The sequence below is a fragment of the Pan paniscus genome, chromosome 15, assembly GCF_029289425.2.
Source record: "Pan paniscus chromosome 15, NHGRI_mPanPan1-v2.0_pri, whole genome shotgun sequence".
In the NCBI taxonomy this organism is placed as follows: Eukaryota; Metazoa; Chordata; class Mammalia; order Primates; family Hominidae; genus Pan; species Pan paniscus.
In genome coordinates this window covers 27,455,406-27,479,057 of record NC_073264.2, presented here as the reverse complement: position 1 = coordinate 27,479,057, position 23,652 = coordinate 27,455,406, and the positions used below count along the sequence as shown (strand labels likewise).

The window sequence follows — 23,652 nt, the reverse complement described above, 5'->3', positions numbered from 1 at the left end:
GAGGAAATTTTATTTTGACCCTTTTTGTACATTTTTGAGTGTCATAGCAATAGTACTTACTATGTTTAAAATAAACTTAAGAAACAAAAAGAGGCATTCATTTTTGTCATCTGTGAACTCAATGAAAATGGTTCACTAAAGTAGTTTGAATGGAGTAGTTTGAGGGGAAAATAGAGAGTGAGAAATTGGAGAAAGGATAATAAAATGTAAGTATAGAAACACATATTTTAATAAGTTTGTCCGTGTTTGGGGTTATAAATAAGGATAATATGATCAGAAAATTTCTTTAGATATATAATATCAATAGATAGTGAGATAAATATAGATAATAAAGAAAGATAAATAATACTTCAGTATATGTTCATGTTGTTAGGGAGATTATCCAATATTTAGAATATATATTTTTTAAGTCTAGGAGGCTACTTATTAAAAATAATGACAATGGTTTTGAACACTGGATTTTTTTTCTGATAGGAATTAGATAAAACTACGTGCTATCTATTTAGGCCACTTTGATTTGGTGCCAATAAGAACATTTTATATGCATCTGTTTATATAATGAAGGAGGAAGATGATAACTGAGTAGATCAAACAAAGCTGCCTGATCGTGGGATAGGTCAATCCTGGTGGGCAGACAGCATGGTGTACTGTCTCCTCCCTGCTGTCCCTGCTACTTTCAGATTCCACCAATAACCATAATGTTTGCGGGTTGAAGGAGTGAGAAATGAGGGAGTGGCACTCTGTAGGTCTAGCACCACTAAACAAAGGAAAACAGTTATTATGTGAAAAAGAGAGATGGAGAAAATTTATGAAATGCTTCTATTTCAAGACCTATAACAATATAGAAATGTATTTTGCTTTCCATTCCAACATACCTTCTACTCCTGTTAATCTGTAACTCTTGGGAAAATTTATTTTGCTTATTGCATCTGCCTCTCACCATCCAGTTCACACCCAACCCCAACCATGATCACCCACACCCAAATGTCTTCTCTCCTCCTACCTCTTTTTGATGTGCTCTTCATTGGCTTTCTATTTCCATAATGTAAAACTTATTCCACTTTCTCACCTTGTCCTCCTCTAACATGTCATATCCTACTGCCCACACCAGCAGGCTCTCTACCATCTTCTACTCCAAGTTCACTTTTGAACCACTCAACTGACAACATAAGAAATCGAGTAGAGCTACTGCACAGCATTTTAGCAGATAAATATTACACATAATGCAGCATCTAGCACACTTCCCATGAATTGAGCAGGGTTAGTCAATGTTATTTTAGATAATTAATAAATTTCAGGAGAGGGAGATTTTTGCTTAATTAAAAACTACTCTGTTAACAGAGCTGCCTACAGAGAATCAGGCTCTTTTTTTTTTTTTTTTTTTTTTTTTTCAAAGTAGGATTTTCGTTCTGGACAACTAACTCCTAGTTTACTGCAATAGAAATTTCTTCATTAAGTAGGCAGTTGCTCTGAAAGATGCCTAAAATCCTTTCCAAATTTTAAGTTTGTAATCACTAGATTCATTTTCTACCTATCATTGAAGTTGAATCCTGTATCTATCTGCATTGCTTGTGAAGAAGTCAAGTTGTGTGTAGTAAAGTGATTTATTTTTTATGTAAGATATTAGTTCTATATCAAAATATTCCTACCTTCAAAAATAGTTAACCAGGCCAGGTGCAGTGGCTCACACTTGTCATCCCAGCACTTGGGGAGGCTGAGGCAGGCAGATCACAAGGTCAGGAGATTGAGACCATCCTGGCCAACATTCTGAAACCACTTCGCTACTGAAAATACAAAAATTAACCTGATGTGGTGGTGCACGCCTGTAATCCCAGCTATTCAGGAGGCTGAGGCAGAAGAATCACTTAAACCTAGGAAGCGGAGGTTGAAGTGAGCCAAGATCGAGCCACTGCACTCCAGCCTGGCGACAGAGTGAGACTCCCCCTCAAAAAAAAAAAAAAAAAAAAAAAATAGTTAACCAGCTTAAATATGCAACTAGCTTTTTCTGGAGGGGTTTTACTGAAATGAGTTTAGACAGAGACTGCACAGGCCTCCAGCACTGCAAGGGCAACCCAGAAGAGAGACAACTTGCTAAGCCTTTCAAAAGAATGGAGAAGTATTGGTTCCAGACCTGCTGCAGAGAGAGGCTCAAAGAGACTCGGCACTGGCAGAACAAAGAAACCTAGGAGGGAAGCTTTGCTCCAAAAGAGAGGTTTTGCTTCAGGAGAAGACTGTTCCAAGGAAAGAGAGACTGGCTGTTTCAAACTCAAAAAAGCTGATCTTATGGCTCTTAGCAAAATAGTGAGTAGAAAAGAAATATTAACTTGAATCCAGCTGAGAGAAGTGGATCAAAGTAAACCTACTGCATGTCTAGGAAAAGAGCAATGACTGTTTCTTGTACTTAGCTTTTGCCTGCTTTTCTTTCATTCTATAGTTTGCATTTTTCTATTATTTACGGTTGATAAATGTGCTTTGATTCTATAATCTCTTTTTGTTTGTTTTCTCTATACCATTCATATTTAATTCTAGGAACATTTGTGGATGTCTGTTATGGAGCAGACACTACACAAAACACTGCAGTTTACAAAATGAGTAGGACATGGCCCCTTCTCATGTGAACCTATTAGCCTAATATGTAGCCACACAACTCATGGCAGTAACAGTGAGTTGTTAAAAGGCATAGGCTTTTGGAATAAGTGAGAGAGACAGACAGAGAGAGAGAGAGAGAGAGAGAGATTCACATTCTGATTTTATCATCTACATTATTTAAAGGATTAAGTTTAGTAAATTAGATTCTTGTCTTCAGTTTCCTTATTTGTGAAATGTGGATATGTCCCATGGATTGTAAATTAAAGATTAAATAAGATCATGTATGTGTATATACATAAAGCAAAAAAAGTGCCCAGCACATAATACATTTTAAATAAGTGTTAACTACTGTGATTATTTCCACCATTACTGCCACCATAGTTATTCTAGAAAGATGCTATGGCATCATTTGTATATATTACAATTAATATTATCTGGAAGAGGACTGGAGAAGATACTGGGAAGGATATTTCTGACTCAGGCTTTGAAGGATTAAACCATTTCTTTGTTGGAAAGAAGACAAAGGCATTTCTAGCAGAAAATATGAGGAAACATATTTGAGAAACTTCGTTTATTGAGTGCTAAAAGATCCAATTCTCAGTTGTAAATGGCATTAAACCAGATAGATATCTGCTTTCCTCTGAGATACATTTTTGACTTCTTTCTACCTTGCTGTCTGCTGCAGGAGTTGACCTGTATGGAAGGTATCAATAGGTTCTTATGGTTCCAGCCAATGGGATTCCCCAAGAAAATACTAGAAGGAGGGAGGAAACAAATCAAGACATTATTTCCCAAGTTTCCTCCCTAGGAGGTAGTCTTGGGCCAGTTGTGTCCATTGATGAATATGTTCACTATTCCTCACATTGTGGCCTGTTCTACCCCTGAGTCTCTTTGTATCTAGGTTCTAGCAATCTCTCCCTTACCTTCTTGCTTTAGGTCTAGGTTGGCAACAAATCTTCTGTTGAAAGGTCCAGGTTCTTGGATGATTCCTTTATAGAAAGAGTGTCCAATCTTTTGGCTTCCCTGGACCACACTGGAAGAAGAATTGTCTTAGGCCACACATAAAATACACTAATGGTAGCTAATGAGCTAAACAAATTCACAAAAATATCTCATAATATTTTAAGAAAGTTTACAAATTTGTGTTGGGCCAAAGGTTGGACAAGCTTGCTTTGTAATATCCCATTTTCTGTCTACTTCATTGTAATTCATATTTTTATAACTAAACTCTTGTAGAGTTTTACTGATATGAGTATACGTTCCATTTCCTGTTACAACTTTTCTTATAGAAGTACTGATGGATTTATTAAAACTTGGTTCATTCATTTCATTTATTCTATCATAAAACAAACATCTGTCAAGTGCTTATCAGGGTGCTGCTAAATACTGCCTGGTCTCATAGAGTTTACAATCCAGTGTAAGATATATACAAGTAAATAGTAATGACAAAGTAGTATAACAGATGTTAAAATAAAGGATGTAAAGGTGCTTAGGAACATATCTCAATGACATCTGACCTGGATGTAACCGGGTGACAAGTATGCAATGTGAGATTTGTTCAGTGAAAAAGAAAGTGTAAAGCATAATGGAAGTGAGAATACAGACATTTAGTGTACAGTAAGATGGTGCTACACTTTGGGAATGGTAATGAATAACGAAGAATGAAACACAGTGAATCTAGCTGTACACATTTTGTCCAAAGAATTAATCACAGAAGCCCTGTGATGAGAATGGTCCATTAAACCTTTACCTGAACTGATTTGGATGTGGTCCTTGTCTTAGGTGGATTTGGGGATGCTCTGACCTCATTGGATAGAGTCAACTGTCTCTCCTAATTGGTGGACAGGACCTGGGTTACAATATGTATCTGCAAAGTGCAATCTTAAGTCCTCTTACTCAAATTTATCTTCTATATCTCAGAAACAATATTATTTCCTACTCCTCTACCATTGTTTATCGCTTTTCACTTTAAACTGTATCAAATTATGGTTGATACCTGTTTTATTGAGGGTTCTCCAGAACAACAAGACCAATAGTATGGCTAAATAGATACTTATTTGAAGGAATTGGCTCATTTGATTGTGGAAGCTAGCAAATCTGAGACCAGCAAGCTGGAGACCCAGGGAAAATTTGATTTTATAGTCTTGAGTCTAAAGGAAGATCAGAGACAGAATTCCTTCTTCTTCAGGGGACCTCAGTCTTTTCTCTTAGGGCCTTTGACAGATGGGATGAGACTTATCCACATTATGTAGGGTAAACTGTTTTACTCAGTCTGTTAATGTAAACAATTAGTTACATCTAAAAATATTTTCACAGCCACACCTAGACTAGTGTTTGACCAAACAACTTGGTATCATTGCCTAGCCATGTTGACACATAAAAGTAATCATCACAATGCCCATGACCTCCATGTCTTCTCTACCTGCTTCCTTGCCCAGCCTTTACCATTCCAGTCCCATCAATTTCAATTACTTTTTCAAAGGGCATAAAGGAGGTGTTTTTTGTTTTTTTTTTTTGTTTTTTTTTTGACAGAGTCTCGTTATACTGTCGCCCAGCCTGAGTGCAATGGTGTGATCTCAGCGCACTGCAACCTCTGCCTCCCAGGTTCAAGCAATTCTCCTGCCTCAGCCTCCCGAATAGGTGGGATTACTGGTGCCCATCACCAGGCCTGGCTGATTTTTTGTATTTTTTAGTAGAGACGGGGTTTCACCATGCTGGCCAGGCTGGTCTTGAACTCCTGACCTAGTGATCTGCCCGCCTCAGCCTCCCAAAGTGCTGGGATTACAGGCATGAGCCACTGCACCTGGCCCAAAGGGTTTTTTTTAAAATACTAATTCTAGTGACTTTTTGACTACTCTGGGCCTTTTGGTAACTTCTGGTATGCTTGGTCACCTCCACCCTCATGGAACTACTCTTTTCTTTTTTATTTATAGTCAATGCCAGATCTTTCTTACTGCGTATCTGATCAACTGTGAGCATTCCCCAAGGCTTAGTTCTTAGTTTGGAGTTCTCTCCTTCTAATTCCCATTTTTGGAGAACACATTTATTACACTGGTTTCAACTGTTAAATTTGTGCCTGTGACTTTCAAATTTTCTTATGTCTTGAACTTTCATCCAGGAGCTGTCTTTGTAGTATTAAACTTTTTATCTAATTATAATTGGTAAATTACATCCAACTTACCAGTAAAATTGTCTGTTTTTTTCCCCATAGCTTCTTGCTGTCTCTTCTATCTTATAATTGGCTATTAAATAATTCCACCTTAAACAACTTTGATTATATAACTCTTCTGATTCAAAATCACAATCACTCTTACTTCAAGTCTAAGCTACCTTACCTACTTGTCACTTGTCAATGTCTTTCATAATTTCACTACCTGTCTGATGATCTTTTATGATTTTACTTTACAACATGTTCTGATTAGGTAAATTCACTCACTGCCAACAAATTCATTTTGTCCATTCCTGATTAGGTAATCATTCCTATGTTGGATGCTGAGAATACAGAAATGAACAAATCATGGCCTTTGCCCTTCAGATCCTGACAGTAGCAGATCAGTGCCAGATATACAGGAAGTCAATGAAGGACTTATCTGCACACAGCTCATGCTAATACAATTCAGCCTATGACTAAGCATTTTAGTAGTTGCATAAACCAGATTTAGTGTGCAAGTGACTTTTCTAATAGGGGAGTAAGGTATAAAAGGAAGGTCAGTAGAAGTCAGGGATCAATGTGTACCCATACAAATAAACGTTGGTTTCACTCTTTCTGACACACATTCTCAGTTTTCACTAGTCCCATGTTATTTTAATAGGTTAAAGAGAGTCAGCTTTGCAACAGCTCTAGAGGGATTAGGCTGAACTGCAGGGTGGCAGTTTATGAATGGCTATTCAAAATTGCGTAGTTCCATATACACAATGACACTCAAATTAGAGAAAGCCCTGCTCTTTCTCATCTGTCTCTGTAAGTATTCCTTCTTCAGAATGTTTTATTTCTCTTGCCAAGTACTTAAATTTGACCTGCCCTTTAAAGCCCATGTCAAGAATTACTTCTTTGATAAAACTTGTTTGTTTGTTCCTTGCCTGATTAGTCTGGCTGTCATTGATCTTTTTCTATAAACAAACATTTAATTTAATATTCAATGATTTTATAATGTTATTATTTGCACTGATTTTATTTGTGTTAGTCTTATTTGTTCTAACTAAGTGATAAGTACTTCAGGACAGGGACATGCCTTATATTTATTCTTACCCTCTAACAGTACTAGCATAGTGCTCAGAAGGTAGTAGATGCTCAAAAAATTAGTTGACTAATTTTCTTTTTATATAAAATGAGCAGTGAGGAGTATAGAACCAATGCTTATTGAACATCTAACATGTGCCAGGCACAATGGGAGCATATTATATATAATGTCTAACTTAATAATCACAACAGCAGAGTGAGGGAGATATTCTCATTCCCAGTTTTCAGATGAGAAAGCAGAGACTTCTAAAGGTTAAACAATTTGGCTAGGGTTATCATAATTTGTCATTGTCTGATCCAATCTTTGAATGTAGGTCTGTCTAAATTCAAAGCTCATGTGTTCCCAAATCTATCATGCTGCCTTCTTATTATACACTCTTCCTGTAGTAGATACTAAAATGTGCTGCCCAGATTTCCCCTTGAGGACTTAGGTGGCCATTTTTCCCAGGATTTGGGAGAGTCTGTGGTTGAGAGTGTTGTGTCCCTCTCTGGGACTTGACCTCAGTTGAAGAGAGCATCTTCACCTAAGGGGATGTCCCCTTCCCAGAGCAATTCACATCCACTGATTGTTCCATGTCAGGGTATAAAGGCCTAGCCTCTTGTGCCATTTTGGGATTACTTTGAATAACATCTCAGCTCCAGAGATCTTGACAGTACTGGCTAAGACTGGGCCTACATTACACTTCAACTCTCCCCTCTACCTAGTCCTTCTCTCTTCACTATGATATCTCTCTATTTATCTGAAGAACTACCCTCAATAAACTTCTATGAAAATCTCTGCTTTAGAGTCTGCTTTTCAAGGAACTGACCTGCAGCCTGCATCATGTTGCGAACTAAATGATTATCAGAAGTATGCAACATGTTCTTGTGTGTTCCTCATGAAGCATGCTATCATACTTTCACAGAAACTTTCAATACCTACTGTGAATGCTAAAGCTAGCTGTAAGGTTGTATTAGCCCATTTTAACACTATAAAGAACTGCCTGAGACTGGGTAATCTATAAGGAAAAGAAATTTAATTGACTCACAGTCCATATAGCTGGGAGGCCTCAGGAAACTTACAATCATGGCATAAGGCAAAAGGGAAGAAAGACACATCTTACATGGCAGCAGGAGAGAGAGCATGCAGAGGAAACTGCCACTTTTAAACCATCAGACCTCATGAGAACTCCCTCACTATCATAAGAACGGCATGGGGGAAACCACCACCATGATCCAATCACCTCCCACCAGCTCCCCCTCTGGACACGTTGGGAATTACAATTTGAGATGAGATTTGGGTGGGGACACAGAGCCAAACCATATCAAAGGTGTTACTACTACTGTATTTTTCTCCCTCCTTACTTCCAAGTCCAAGCAAAATAAATTATTTCCATGAACAGGGAGGCACAGACTTTGTTGTCTTCCTCCCACAAAGTGATTCCCTTAAACTGATGCAAATTGTATAGCTACTATGCATGACAGTATATGTGAGCCGATTTTCTCAGAAAATGGAAGTAGAATTCTCATTCAAATTATTTGAGACTATGCAGAACATGTGAGGGGAATGACTGACTCATTGCAGTTACAAGAAATACTTACATTGATCCCTTTCCAATTCTGATGACATTTGATTAAAACCAGAGTCCTCATTTTTAAAGTTATATTTTTTGGCATATGATTAAATTCCAAATTTTACCTTTTACATAAAGATTATAAAAACAATCTCTAAGTCACTGCTTGTGAATCTAACATGTCTTTGATTTCAACTCTTTCATGCCTTTGTTACAACAGAATATCAAGTGAAAGCTTAGCTCTAATTGAACATTCTCCTTGCACCTAGACTACTACCATGCATATGCATATGCAGTTGTTGTTTAGGCCATGGTTGGAATATTACCAAAAATAGAAAAGTCAATTTTCAGTTGTCAGTCAGTATGTAGAGCACAGCCTACTAATAAAAGTTAGCTGGTGACTATTAAGGCACGAGAATTTAAATTTGAGGGCAAAGCAGAGATGTGTACTGAGAAATGACTTTCTGAATTCCTTAGGGAGCAATGTACCCTTTGCCCAGACAGAAGCTTTCTGTAGAGAAAATGTGAGATAAGAAAAAAAGTAGTGTAATTTGGAAATCAAAAACAACTCTCAACCTATAGAAACCCAACTCCTGGACAGACAACTAAAAGTAAAGACAGATATGGAAGAGGGAAAGAGCCAAAATAAGTGTATGTAGTTATATAAGTCTTGATCTTTTATTTTATTTTTCATTTAGTTAAATGGATCTGAATAAACCAATGAAAGATTTGCCTCTAATTTCCCATTTCGGTTTCATCTAGGAGCTTCTGATGTTTCCTAGCTGGTAATTTGTTGTTCCTGGGTCTTTAGATTTCACTTTGCTGAGTCTTTGGATTTTGTGTTTTGCCTTTTTCTTACATGATGTCCCTTCTTTCAGACATCCTATAGTAAGAGCTCACAGCTGTGCTGTGATCCCTTGACATGGCTTTAGCAGCCAATCACAGCCAAGGTGTAATATAAAGTAATCTCATCCTATGTAGCATAATTGATCATCAGATTCAGTATCATTGAGGAGAAAAGAAAAGAGGAGCCCATTGTGCATTGTTATATGCCAGACAACATAGTACAAAGGGTACCTATCAAGGTTGGTTATTGCTGGTGTAGCTCAGAGCTTTAAAGCTTTCAACACCTTGGTCAGAAGCAAGAAAAGAGCCAACACAAGACCTGGGAAGCTGAGAAGGTTGACAAGCGTTAATAGTGCCATTATCTCAAGATAATGCTAAGCTGATAAAATATTTGGCCATGGCCTAGGTTTTTATTTCCCATGGAAATATGGGTTTCAAATACTGCAATCTATCACAGAATCTCAAGGGACTGCACATTTTGTAATGTATTAAATTCATGTAAACTGCCACTATGAAGACAGGAAATCTAATTTAGGGGAAAATATTCCAGCATAATAAGGAGGCTAAACTGAGGTGGCCACATTACGGACACACTGGCTTTCTGGCTTACTATTTTCTTAATCAAAGAACATGTCAGTGGGAAGGCCACCAAAAATGATATGGGATTCGTAGCTGTCAGTTATGAGATACACACAACAGGTAAATTAATATTTGGTGATAGGCTTCTGGTCCATGGGGCTTGACAGCTTTGGCACTACAAATGAGATCAGATTCTTTGTCATAATCAACCAAATATAATTATTCTCTGGTTGTCACTAGGCTGTTCAGGAATCCACATTAACTCTTTCAGGCCACCAAGAGCTCTTCGTATTTTTTTTTTTTCCTAGAAATTCACCGGTCACTGAGAAAATTGATGGAAAGGGTTACTGGCCTGTAGTTTTTGTACTGTATAACCAGAGCTTTGAACTGGAAGAAACCACATGGATTCTGTGACAACAGAACCCCTCCTCTCCAGGTCCCTAGAGATGTAGGGAATTGCCACAGATCATACTTCTCTCTAGTGGCAGAGTAGGGACTTGAACTCATTTTCACTCAATTAAGTACAATGTACTAAAAAAGAATAATTTGTGGAATACTCTGATGTACATACTCTACTTTGAGCATAACCAAACCCTGTGAGAAAGACAAAGAAAAAGCAAAGACCCAGTGGTGAAGTGACTTACCTACTGTCAAGCAAAGTTGGAAGTGTAACCTGGTTCCTCTGATTCTGAGCTTCATGCTCTTCTTACTACACTGTATACTGCCTGTGTGAAAACTAAGATTACTCGCTGATTAAAGTTTCCCTTGGGTTAATACAGTTCCTTTATTATTTTGCTCTTTTCCTAATTTAAAAAATGTGAATGTCTACTTTTTTTCACAAAGATTTTAGTGTTATTTAACTGAAATTTAAATACACATTTAAGCAAGTCCTTCTCCTCTTCCTCCTCCTTCTTTTCTTTCCCCACCTCCCCCTCAACCTTCCACTCCTTCTTCTTTTTAGACTAGGAGATTAATACATCCTAGTGGATATATTAGTTTCTGGTCCATGATCCATTTATGATCCATTTATGCTTACTTTCTGCACTATTACTTTTAGAATGTATATACAGTCTTCATTCTCCATTTGCATATCATTTAAAGTTTATTAACTTCTAAAGGTTATTGAGACTTACAGACTGTTCTTTATAAATCATTGTTCATGTCAAATGCAGATGTAGTTGTTAGTTTTACAATCATCCAAGAGAAGTAAAAATGAAAAATTACCATTTTTATTTTTAATATAAATGAGCGACATCTCTTGCTGTAACTGTCGGAAGTCCTGCGGTACACACTATCAGATTATACTACAAAGAGGCCAGCACATTCATATTAAGCTCAGGCTTGCTGAATTATATCAGTCATCAGTTATGAAGGGACAGTTTTCCCCTGACCCACAAGGGCCTGTTCAGCAAATGAACCCTTTCCTATTTAGAAGCTCTGGCTTAGACTCACTATCATCAAGGCCACTAATGATAACATTTAATGGACACAAACACTTTTTCTCAGATAGAAGACACTATAATTGTTTTAGACAATTCAAGTGGATTCAAGCCTTGTGGACCTTTTTATTTTTTAAAGTGGGAACCTCTTAAACAGAGAGAAAGTATTCTATGAAGATAGAGCTATCATGATCTTATTTTGAACAGGAGTAGGGATGTTTGAAAGGGTGCAGTATGCCAGAAGCTTTACTTGTAAGACAGAGAAAAGAATGTTCTGATCTATTCCAAACTAAAGTTTCAGGTGTGTTACCACCCATTCCTTCTACCTCAGCTACAAGTTCTAGAAGATTAACCAAAGCTCAGGCACATAGCTGTAACATTGATGGAGTTTCCTGGGCTGTTGCTATTCCTAGGATCCCTGAGGAAGCATCTAACTGCAGCAGCAGCAAAGACATTCTTAAGACACACTGGTGTTTGTTTGAGTCTCAGCAGGTGGAACAGTGGGGCCTGTTATAAGAAGGTTAAAGAATATTCTAAAGCTTGATAAGTTTGCATAAACATTAGGCAATGTCTGTGTGATTCAGAAACGAACAGATTGAACAACAGTCTACAAAAATGCACCCAACGAAGTCACCAAACTGAATCCATTATGGTGGCATTGCATTTACAACACAGTGTGTTTACTCTACATGCCCAGCTAAAGGCAACACACATACACAGATACATACACACAGACATAATAATCAATGTTATAACAACCTGTATTTCACCTGGCATTCTACTTGATGAAAGAATGCCCCTATATGAATGTGCTATGAGAACATCATTTCTAAAGCAATTTTCTGATGCAACATTCTCACTGTTATGAGTGTACTTCTTATAATTGAAGATGTTTGCATGCTCCCATTCAGTATAGCTCTTAAAAGTGAGTGTAAATTATTTCATTCAATGCCCAGCCAAGGAAATAGTGATCTATTGATATGCTGAAAGAAAAACTGAGTTGGACTTACTAAGAGAGGGTTTAATACTAACGCTCTGTGGGTGATGAAAGAGATTTTCAAAGGTAATTTTGGCTTTGGATCCTAAATTCTATCTGAGATACTACTCTACTCCAATGATGCTCCTCTCCACATACTGAACTATGATGCCATTGAAAAGTACTTAGTTCATAGATCATGTTAGACATAGCCCCTCTTTTGGTTTATATTCTGCCAACGTGAAGTAACAAATCCAAAATGTTGGTAGTATCTTCTTACTTCAATTTCACCTGGACTGATGTCGACAGGGCTTGTCTGACATTAATGTGTTTCTCTCTCTGTCTCTCTCTCCTTCCGCCTTGCACACACATCCACACTGACACACACAAACACACACATCATAGTTAAACTAAATGGTTTTGTCTCAAATGAGTTTAGAAAATAAGTTAAAATTAATTAAATAATGGAAACGACAAGCATAAATCCACAAGAATTATTGCTGAAAAATGTTCTGATCTCTTCAAATTAAACTTCCAGGTGTCATGGCACCTGCAAGAAGAGTTATGAACCAAAGAGTCAATCACATGTGGATCCCATGAGTTTTTTTGGTTGGTATCATAAAAATGTAGAAACATGCAACGCAGGGCCCTCTGAATGGTGAGCTGTTTCCTTGTTTGCAAAAATTCTAGCACCAAGACCTTCACTGTAATAATCAGGGGTCCCTACCAGTCCAGATAGCTGTAGAATTTAATGCAAACAGTGAAATGATTCATTGGAATGACCTAATCTGTACTACAGAAAAAATGTTGTAAGCATTGTACTGTCAAGCATAATCATAGACAACAGATGACAAAGGATACATTTATTTTTATACCATTTCTCACCAAAGAATTTGAGAAACCTTTAGTTTATTCCAAGAGAACCATGTCAATGTGAGTTCAGTCTGGCTGCCTCCTGTTTTTGCAATATCCAAGTCTTACTCATCTTCTTTTCCTCATTTCCACAGCATTCCTTTCCCCATACAAAGCTGTGCTTGGCCATCACTTTTACCTCTTAGAACCATTATTGATATTTGTACATTTTTGACATCCATTTGCAGCTGTTGAATGTTGACTTTACATATCAAACACTTGCTGATTATTTTGCTAGGCAAAAGTTTTGTTTCTTTTAAATAAACTCTAAAATTTTGTCCGTCTCTACTATCCTAGAAATGGCATGCCTGCTTGCATTACCCTATGCCCTCTTCTTTCTCTAGTGAAACTTTTATGCTTTCTGTATCTGTTACTATGGTTTAGACTCCACTGTAGGATTGGGAAGATATTGCATTCCATCTTATTACTAGAAGGAAAACTTCCCGATGGAGTCTGAATTGTATAGTTACAATTCAGCTTGAGGGAATACAGCTTACTCATCTCATAGCCAGTGTTGGGTGATCTGTTGTTACATTCTCAAGAGACAATTGCCAGAGGAAGCCAGAAAATTAAGCCATTAAACAAGTTAAACTATTTGTAAAGAGAAGTTGAATGTATTCTTTGACCAAGTAAAATTCTCTGGCCTTTTAACTTACAATATCAATTTAAAAAGATGAATATTTGACCCCAAAATCACTATTATGTATAGTAAAGAAAATCATCATTTAAAAGAGAACTCAGAAAATGAAAAATGTCTTTCCATCATCATGTACTGTTACCAAAAAAGCTTCGGCATTCTGGGATCTTTATTATGAACTCTAAATCCCTAAGGAATAGATTTCTAACATTACCATTTTCAGAAAAATGTATTTCAGTGGGTTTTTTCTGCCTAACCATTTTTATCTTCTATTTCTAGGGGAAAATGACATTAAAGATGTGCAAAAGTCAGATTTCTTACTGGGTTTCCAGTTGCTTTTTGACATTGAGTGTGTAGCAACACCCTGAGAATGAAACTCCTTTCCTACATCTGAATTTCCATTGGCTCTCGTGGTAGGAAGAGAAGATAGAATTCTCCTATATTAAAGGAGGGGGTGCCTGGGGTCAGGATCGGATAGGATTTAGCCCAAATATTGCAGCTAATCTAAGGTAACTCACAAATGCCTTGAGGAAAAAAGGTAGAAAATCCAAACCCGAGACAAAAGCAAGCTCTAATGACCCAACAAGGAATTTGCTTTGTGGTCTGTGATTTACTTTTTCTCTACATTTTGAGTGACACAAACCAGAAGACAGTTTTGCTACAATCCTGGAATAATAGCAAAGCTATCATTTGCTTTGTGAAATTGGGCAATTTCTCAGATCAGGTTGTTTGTTATCAAACTATATTCTTCCAAGGCATAGTCATTGTCAGGTGCTCATTTTCTCAACACTTAATACTACTAGGAAAATCTGACGTATATAATACAATATGAATATTTATATTCTTCTAGTTCCTTTAACATCTCAGTAGAGCAAGATTACTGGAAGATGATGTGCAGTGTAAATGATTAGTGTTAACCAATGATTATTAAAGATTTCAAAGGTAAATGTAGGCAGCATTAATCAGAGCACATTCACTTTCAAAATCATCTGAAGAGCCAAATTGTTCCACATGTAAATTCTGAATATTTTCACAATATTGAACTGTCAACAAGTTCTCTTGCTATTCTAAGAACTAAAACCAAACTTCAATTAAGAAACTGAACCTGTAGGGGTGAGAGATTTGGATGATAAGTGTTTCCTCATTTCTAGCAACCACTCGATTTTCTCTCTGGCTCAAAGAATGAAAGAGCAGGCAAATCTCCAAGGTTGAGCTTTTTGGGGTGAGATTTTTCTAACAACTCTACGCCTAATTATCTGTATGTACCATCAGCAGAGATTCTCAAGGTACTGCTTATTGAAACTGACCTGGTAGGCATCCCAGGTCTTAAGGATGAATGAATAAATAACTTTGCTGAATGCTGCTGAATATGTGATAATGTAATTAGTATTCCTGCCAACAGAATTGAAAATGAGATGTTGCATCTCCAGGGACTTTTATACTTCTCTGTAAATAGTTTATCTTAAAATGCACAAGATACATATGAGCTAAGCAAAAAGGTTCACTCTAAATTAAAATGCTATTATGCTACAGATGATGTGGATGAAGGGTTTACTGAATTGTCACTCCCAGATTGACAGAGGAAAGCCATCATTTACATATTTTCCAAGTACATTGAGCCCCACAGGCATTTGGTTTTTTCAAACAACAACAAAAAAGCCATTCGGGTTAAAAATAATCCACTAGAGGAATACAATGGTGATCCATTGCTAGTATCTCCTGACTATGAAAATAAATGTTAACATTTATTTGATACTAAGGAGAAGGAAAACAAACGTTTGAGATAAGTTACTTTCTTCCAGATTTCAAAGTGAGAATTTTTAAAAAGTGTGATGTTTCAAAATCATCGGAGATTGCTGCCTCAATTTGTTTAAAACATTAAGGCATTTACCATATTGGCACCAAATCAAGTCAATCTAATCAATTTCCCCTTGGATACTTCAGTAACTTAGAATTTAAATGTTAATCAGTTCTATTCAGATTATTTACATACAGGTGCATAAGAAATAATCCAGTGGATTGTTGCCCAATATACGCTAGCTAAAACTGCAAAGACAAGAATTATTTTTTCTTTCTTCCAGAGCATTTGCAAAGGATGAGTGAACTTCCTTCAGACTCAGCAGGACTTCCTCAGTTTGGCTGTGTTTCAACTCAAAATGATTTCCTCCTCAGAAACAAGCACAAAAATGCCAGTTCATCTCTCACTAGAAACAAGAATAGAGATGTATGTCTCATGGCTAGAGACTCAAATCAGGAACATATTTAGAGAGCAGCTGCTAGTGGGTCCGGTTCCTTTAATGGCGTCACTGTAAACTAGAATAAACAGGGAAATGCAGACTAACACTGGGCCAAGAATCAGAAGAGTTGGCCTAACATTGCCACTAATAAGCTCTGTGGCTCTTAGCAAACCACATAAGCTCTCTGGGCTTCCATTTCTGCCTGTGTAAAAGAAAGCAGTTTGAACTGGTTATTCTTTCATTTATTCAAATGTATTGAATGCTTTCAATTTGCCAGTTACTGTTGAAGGGTAGGAAAATATGCCACTCCAAAATATGTCACTTTGACATAAGGATTATTTTTAAGCTGAAGGCAATTGGAAAGAAGAAGATATAATAAAAACTTTCTGCACTCACTCCCCCACCCCCGCCTCCATTTGCCTTAAAGCAGGACACTAATTTACAAAGGTGTCCCTTTTCCTGTCTACCAGGAAGGACAAAGACTGATCATTGAAGGCTATTTTACTTTTTATCTTAAAAAACTTTTCTTTTTTTTTTTTTTTTGGCACGGAGATTCGCTCTTGTCGCCCAGGCTGGAGTGCAATGGCGTCATCTTAGCTTACTGCAACCCCCGCCTCCCAGGTTCAAGTGATTCTCCTGCCTTAGCCGCCTGAGTGCCTGGGATTACAAGGGTGCACCACCATGGCCAGCTAATTTCTGTGTTTTTAATAGAGATGGGGTTTCACCACATTGGCCAGGCTGGTCTCAGGCTCCTGACCTCAGGTGATCCGCCAGCCTCCGCCTCCCAAAGTGCTGGGATTACAGGCGTGAGCCACCATGCCCGGCTTAAAAAACTAACTTTGAGACAATTTTAGGTTTACAGAAGTGTTGGCACATTAGTTCACAGAGTTAATTTCTATATACCCTTCACCCACGTTTCCCTAACGTTAACATCTTACAGAGTCATGGTACATTTATCAAAAGTAACAACATTAACTAAATTAGACTTTACTAGGATTTCCTCAGTCTTTCCACTGATGCCCCTTTCCTTTTCCCAGATTCCATCCAGGTTCCTACACTGCATTTTGCTGTTACATCTTCTCAGTCTCCTTCAATCTGTGACAGTGTCTCTGACTTTCTTTGTCTTGCATGACCCTGAAACTTTAAAAAATACTGGTCAGTTATTGTAAAATAGCCCACAATTTTGGTTTGCTGATGTTTTCTCATGATTACCCTGAGGTTATGGATTTCAGGAATGAATACTGCAGAGGCAAACTCCCCTTCTCATCATATCACATCGGGGGTACAGAGATGACTTTAGACGCTTATCAGCCTGGAGATGGCACCAGAGGAATCTACATAAATAACTTTACTACGTAGCCTTTTTCTATGATGAGGTTTTCCTATATTTGACTTCCCACAATTTGCTGCCCCTAGAGCTCAAGGTCTTTTTCCTAGGTCTTTTTGCTTCTCTAAAACGTTAAAGTTCTTTGTTGAAGAGGATAGATAAGCTGGAGTTCTAAGTCACCTCTTTGAGAGTTACTCTTTCCCTGAGTAACATGTATTTATGATATACATATATTAATAAACTTCCTTTTGTTTTTCTCTTGATAGTCTGTCTTTGTTACAGGGGTCCCAGCTGAGAACTCAGAAGGGGCTATGGTTTGAATGTGCCACCTCCAAAATTCAGGTGTTCCCAATGTGATGTATTTACAGGTGGTGTCTTTAAGAGTTGATTGGGCTCCTTCCTCCTGAGTGGGTTTAAGTACCTTACAAAAGAGGCTTCAAGCAGTATTCAGCTCTCTTGCCCTTCCGCTCTCTGCTATGTGAAGACACAGTGTTCCTCCCCTCTCCCTTCTGGAAGACACAGCGACAATGTGCCATATCGGAAGGAAGCAGAGAACATCCCTCACCAAATAATCAATCCTGCTGGTGCCTTAATTATGAACTTCTCAGCCTGCAGAACTGTGAGAAAAATAAGTTTCTGTTCTTTCTAAATTACACGGTCTCAGATATTTTGATGTAACACCACAAACAGACTAAGACAGAGGGGGATAGTAAAAATTATTTTTCTCTCATCCATTGTGATTGCCACTGGGATTTCTACTGGTGAACTGCCTTATGGGGCCTGCACCCTGGTGCACTGACGCTGGTTTTCTAGCTCCTTTTTTGTGTTTACATCGACACCACCTTACTTTATTACTTTCAAAACTATGAAGAAAAGATAATCACAAGTCAGCCTGAACTCCCCTTTCTAATGTTACAAAGCTGAGGCCAACCTTGCTTAATTAAGATCCATAGACACATGTGAATAATTAATACATTTATAAGGAATGTCCTATTTTTACTACTTATGGCTTTTATTAGCTAAAGATTCTGTATCTTCTCAAAAATGACATTTTATAAAAAGCTTCTAATATTGGAGATAGGCTGATCGGTGACCATTTTATAGGTGTTAGCAAAACTTACCTGCATAGATGCATAGAGTACATTTTTAACCTCTTGTTTCCTCAGATCATATACTTTTTCTTTACTGAGATTGCCGTCCCTTGCTAATCTCTACCCACCCTAAGCCAAACTTCTCTTATTGATCCAGAAACTTTGCTACTTCATACACTAATATTTCTTCAATCACATTATCTTCCATTAAAAAAAACACTATTGAGCAATTAGATATGACAGACATGGAACCAGGCTCTTTGTTTACATACAGTCTCTCTGTGCTTAGACTTCTATAACCCCAATGCCATTTTGCATATCTATTTTATTCATTCATTGACTTATTGCTTCATTTAACACATTTATTGACCATGTAGCATATGCCTGGTATTATTCTAAATGCTGGAGGTACAGAAGTGAACAAAAAAAGTCCCTGACTTCATGGAGTCAGCTTCTAAATAGATGATAATAAGCTGCTGGAAGACAGGGCCTATTTTGTTATTTTTGTTTGTTTTTATTTTGTTTTGCATGTAGTAGAAAATGAATTTTTGTTAAATAACTAGAAGCTTGTGTTGAAGAGACATGCTATGGTTTTAATGTATTCCCCAAAAAACATGCTTTGGAAACTTAATCCTCAACAAAAGTGTTGGGAGGTGGGGCCTAATGGGAGGTGTTTAGGTCATGAGGGCTCTATCTTCATTAATGGATTACTAACTATGAGAAAGTGGTTGAGACAGTGAGTTTAATCTCTTTTTCTCTCTTGCTCACACTCTCTTGCCCTTCTGCTTTCTGCGATGGGATGACACAGCATGAAGGCCATCATCGGATGTGGGCTGATTGATCTTGGACTTCCAAGCCTCCAGAACTGTAAGAAATACATTTCTGTTCTTTATAAATTACCCAGTCGAATGTTTCTGTTACAGCAGCACAAAATAGAATAAGACATGGCAAAAATGTAGAAGGCTAGAGACAGTAAGACTAAGCTACTGTATCCACACGGAAAAGATGTTGTTAAAACTGGTCCTAGGAAATACTGAGAAGTAAACGCTTCCTTATCTGAGTCCAATTCGTCTGCCTACCTGCCTCCTTCCGTCCTCTTCCAAACTCATCTAAATACTTATTGTAATAGCATTTATTGTGAATTTTGCCTAATTATCTTAAAAGTGTTGGTATTTAAAAGATGAGTGGCAGAGAGATGTAACGTTAATATATATTATTAAAGTATAGTATTTCAAATATGGTGATTCAGGAGTAGAGACCGTTCTATTGAGGCAAATCTTCTCAATAAAATCACTGACGCCTAAAATTATGCTACCTACTAGTGATTAGCGGCTTGTACAGAGAGGTGCCATTGTTCTTGGCAATGAAGACAGAGAAATGATATCATAGTAAATAGAGTGGCCAAAATTTTATGTTTTTAGCTTAGAATTTCTGAGCAAGCATTTTCTAAAGTTAATATACATGACTGTTTGGAAAGGCTAATTTCATATCAAAGTAATAAAGATATCTGAAAGCTTATTGGCTGGAAAGGTTGGTAAGGACCATCAGAAGAAGGGGAAACAAATCTGTTTTTCTAAGGATATATCCAACGGATCAAGCTTTCACTTCAGACAGCATACAGATTTCCTGACTTTCAATCTGACACCCATAAATATTCCAGCTCAGTGGGTCTTTGGGTTCCCCAGTCTCTATAAATATACCATAGCTTTTGATTGTTTTATGATGGAAGTTTATTTTATTTTATTTTTGCCTGCACAGTTGGCTTTATTTTTTTCTATGCTTTATAGACCCTTGTCTTTTTATTAGTTCAGTGTTCCCTGTTGATTTTGTATTTTATATTCCTGCTGTCACCACCAGAACCTCACTGTAAACAAGAACGTTGTATCTCAGTGGGTTATTTTCTGTTAATGACCTGTGATACAGTATATAAATAAACCAGAGAGTCATCCACAGGTGCAGTTTATTAGAGTTATTGCATTGTGGCTTGGGTAATGTTCCTCGGTTCTTTAAAACTTTGCTGCTTTGAGAAGCACAGGGGCCAGCTAGCTGGCAGGTTTGAAGAGAGAAAAATGAGCCTGTCACTTGGCAGTGGATGGGAACCCAGCCTAATAATCATCATTTTAATTTCTCAGTGTCAACATCTAGGTTGCTGTATGGCTTTAAAAATTCCACTAAGCCAAATTACCTAGATAAAGCGGTCTGGTTCTAATAGTTGTCTTGAACAGGAGTAGAGAGAACACACAATAATCTCTCCCTGCACATAAAAAATAAAACCCCTGAAAAAAACATACACTATACTGCTCAATTAGAACAAGAGGGATTGTTTGAGGTTGCACACAGGTGCATAATGAAGACTGATAATGATAGTTTATTAATGAATTCTCACAACCCCTGGTGAGGTAGGTGTTATTAAGACTCAGGTTCATATGGGGCAATGGAGGCTAAGTAACTTGCCCAAGGCCATGCATTGAATCAGTCCCAACTCAGGGAAGAGAGACGTCAAATGAGCTCCTGCTACACTTTGTGTTATAACCACTAGATCATGGTCTGTTTTTTTCCTGGGATGAAATTAGCAGAAGTAAAATTCAAGATGAAGAGTCCAGAAATAGAAGGACTATTTGGTAATGATTTCAGAAGGGAACTAAAAGGCAATGAAGCGCTCTAAGAATATTGTAGTGTGCTTCAATGAACAGATATATACTTCTGGGTTTGAAATACTTTAGGAACAGATTCCATCACACATCAGTAGCATTCAGGACTTGGAGAAGACAAGGGACAGAGGTAAAGTGGAAAGTACAGTAGAGGAAACTAACGTTCTGAACATTCTATACTATTGTAAGGTATTTACAACATAATTTAGCCCTGGAATCTTATCTTGTCATGGAGATATATAGAGAATAAGACTGCAGGCTTCTGTCTGACTAATTGTGAGCAGAATATTAGATCTTCATTTGCTTTTCTTGTTTTTTTTATTCATAATAATGAAAATAATGTTCAAGTATAAATCTTTACAATTATTTATCATTGGTATTACAGTTCTCTACCTTTTTGCCACACGTATCCAGGATGACTCTAAACTAACAAAAGCAACCCATGCATAACAAATCCCCGGTAATTTAAGATGTTTAACTAGTGCATGCACAGCCATACCTGTCACCAAAATGATGAGTTTCACTTTGATGCATCTCAATCTTCAAATTTGTTCCAGGTCCTTTGTCAAACAGGCATACTTATTTCTCTTTACCGTGTTTGTTCTAGAAATAATTCTACTTAGTAGAACTGCATGATCAGTTAGCACTACAGTTTTATCAGATATATCAAAAGCATGCAATCTATGCCATTGCACATAATTAGTTTGATGAGTTAGCATTCCAATATAACTTATTCAAATTTACTTGCTGAGTGAACTATTGATGCATAATTTTAGAAAAAGAAATATTAGCACATAGATTTCACAATAGTCAAGTCATTGCTATCCCCAGCTACACGTTCTATTGTCTTATTTGCCATCTGATGGTGGTGTCATTATTTAATTCTTGGAGGATCAATACTGTTTATCCAGCAAGCACCTGTTACTTTAAAGGAATGTAGCAGGACAATGGCACTTTCCTTTGTTGTTGGCTTAAATTAGAGAAGTAAAGCCATCAGGGTGTAAATACTTGAGTTCTTTGCTTTTCTCATACATTGTGTCTCTCCAATATTTCTCACCAACACAATGCTTTCAGGAGCTTAATGGTTAAGTAAACAAAGCTCTGCATCCATAAGCATTTATCTCTATATGGATTTCTATAGGGGTTGTATCTTTACAGTCTCCTTATTAATTTTATACCAAGACATGATTAAAATGGCAAGAGAGAGAAAGGCCACTTGTAATGATTTCAGCATTTTACACTATGGAAATTCTTAAATAATTATCTAATGTTAAATCTACCAATGAGTTGTCACTACAGTTTTGGTTTTTTGTTTGTTTTGTGGAAAGAAGAAAGAAATATCTACAATACTTATTTACCTAAAGGCAAACTATTTGTATGTAAAAAGATAGTTACATCAAGTATTGGCTATGATGCTTCTTTACTAACATTTAAAAAGTATTGTAAATCACAGTGTCTGTTATGTGTATGAGTTTCTCATGACTTTTATTTTTGACCAGCCTACCCAATTCATAATCTGCTTAGACTCTTTTTGTTATTTCATACCTAACTTCTGTTTTTATTAATTTCTAACTTACAAAATCAAAACAAAGAAATGAAAAATCCTATATTTTGCCTGCTTTGAGATGATTTCACAGTGCTATTCAAAAGAAATGTTTGTATATACTTGATTAAATGCATGCACAAATGCATATTAACATATATATTTTTTCTTAGTGATTTAAATGACACATATTTTATCAAATAATTAAAAGTGAATATAGAAAAACACTAACAACAGGGCCTCCAGAGGCTAGAATGGTAAGACAATTAAGGGAATTAAATGACTCCTCCCTGTTGCTTCCCTCAGTTGTAGCTTCTCGAAGCATAAGATACCAGGAAGTACAGGACAGCATGGTCCAAAGACTAAGAAGTGGTTGGTAGAAAATGATCCGCCAGAGGGAAGCATCAAAGTGGGCTGGGGAAAAAGATGGGCCAATGACACAGATAAACCCAGGACACCTTCATTTTTTCCATGATTTGTGGTAATGTGGCATGATAAATGCATAGCTTTTCTTTTCTGCCTCTTTATTACCTTACTGTCAGTATACCTGTTTTCTCTAGAACTGATGGAGAATTTTAGTATTAGTAATCATGGTAGCTTAGCTTTTGAAAGAAAATTAGAGATTTGCTCAAATAGGCACCTAATGCCAGAATCTGTAGTACATTAATCTTGCTAAATAGAAATCTACCTCTACCAGAATACTTGCAGTGACAGTGAATTTACCATATCACGAAGTAGTTATTCCTGCCTCTCTGTAGCTTTTACTCAGTTTTCTGGTTCTGTCTTATGAAACAACCACAATTAGCAAGACTCTTTCAGGTGTCATGCTTCAGAGTTTTGACAGCAGTCCTCCCTAGTAAGTTCCTCTTCTCCTGGCCTGAGATGCACTATTACTCCAGCAGGTTTCTAGGTTACATGGTTCTGAGATCATCCTTATCTTTCTGGGTACTGTTCTTTAGTTGCACACTGGTTTTTCAAGATTTCAACAGCAAATATTTTTCAAGAATTGAAACAATATTCCAGATATGGTTT

General features: G+C 37.1%; 1 long non-coding RNA gene across 1 annotated transcript in view; it reads left to right on the top strand.

Annotated features, from left to right (window-relative positions):
- Nucleotides 1–716: 716 nt before the first annotated feature.
- The window catches only part of LOC134728883 (uncharacterized), a 319,755-nt gene continuing 296,819 nt past the window's right edge, over nt 717–23,652 (top strand). The window contains exons 1-3 of the long non-coding RNA XR_010109741.1: nt 717–2,301; nt 17,704–17,954; nt 19,235–19,293. This is a non-coding gene — a long non-coding RNA (uncharacterized LOC134728883). The remainder of the gene's footprint in view (nt 2,302–17,703; nt 17,955–19,234; nt 19,294–23,652) is intronic.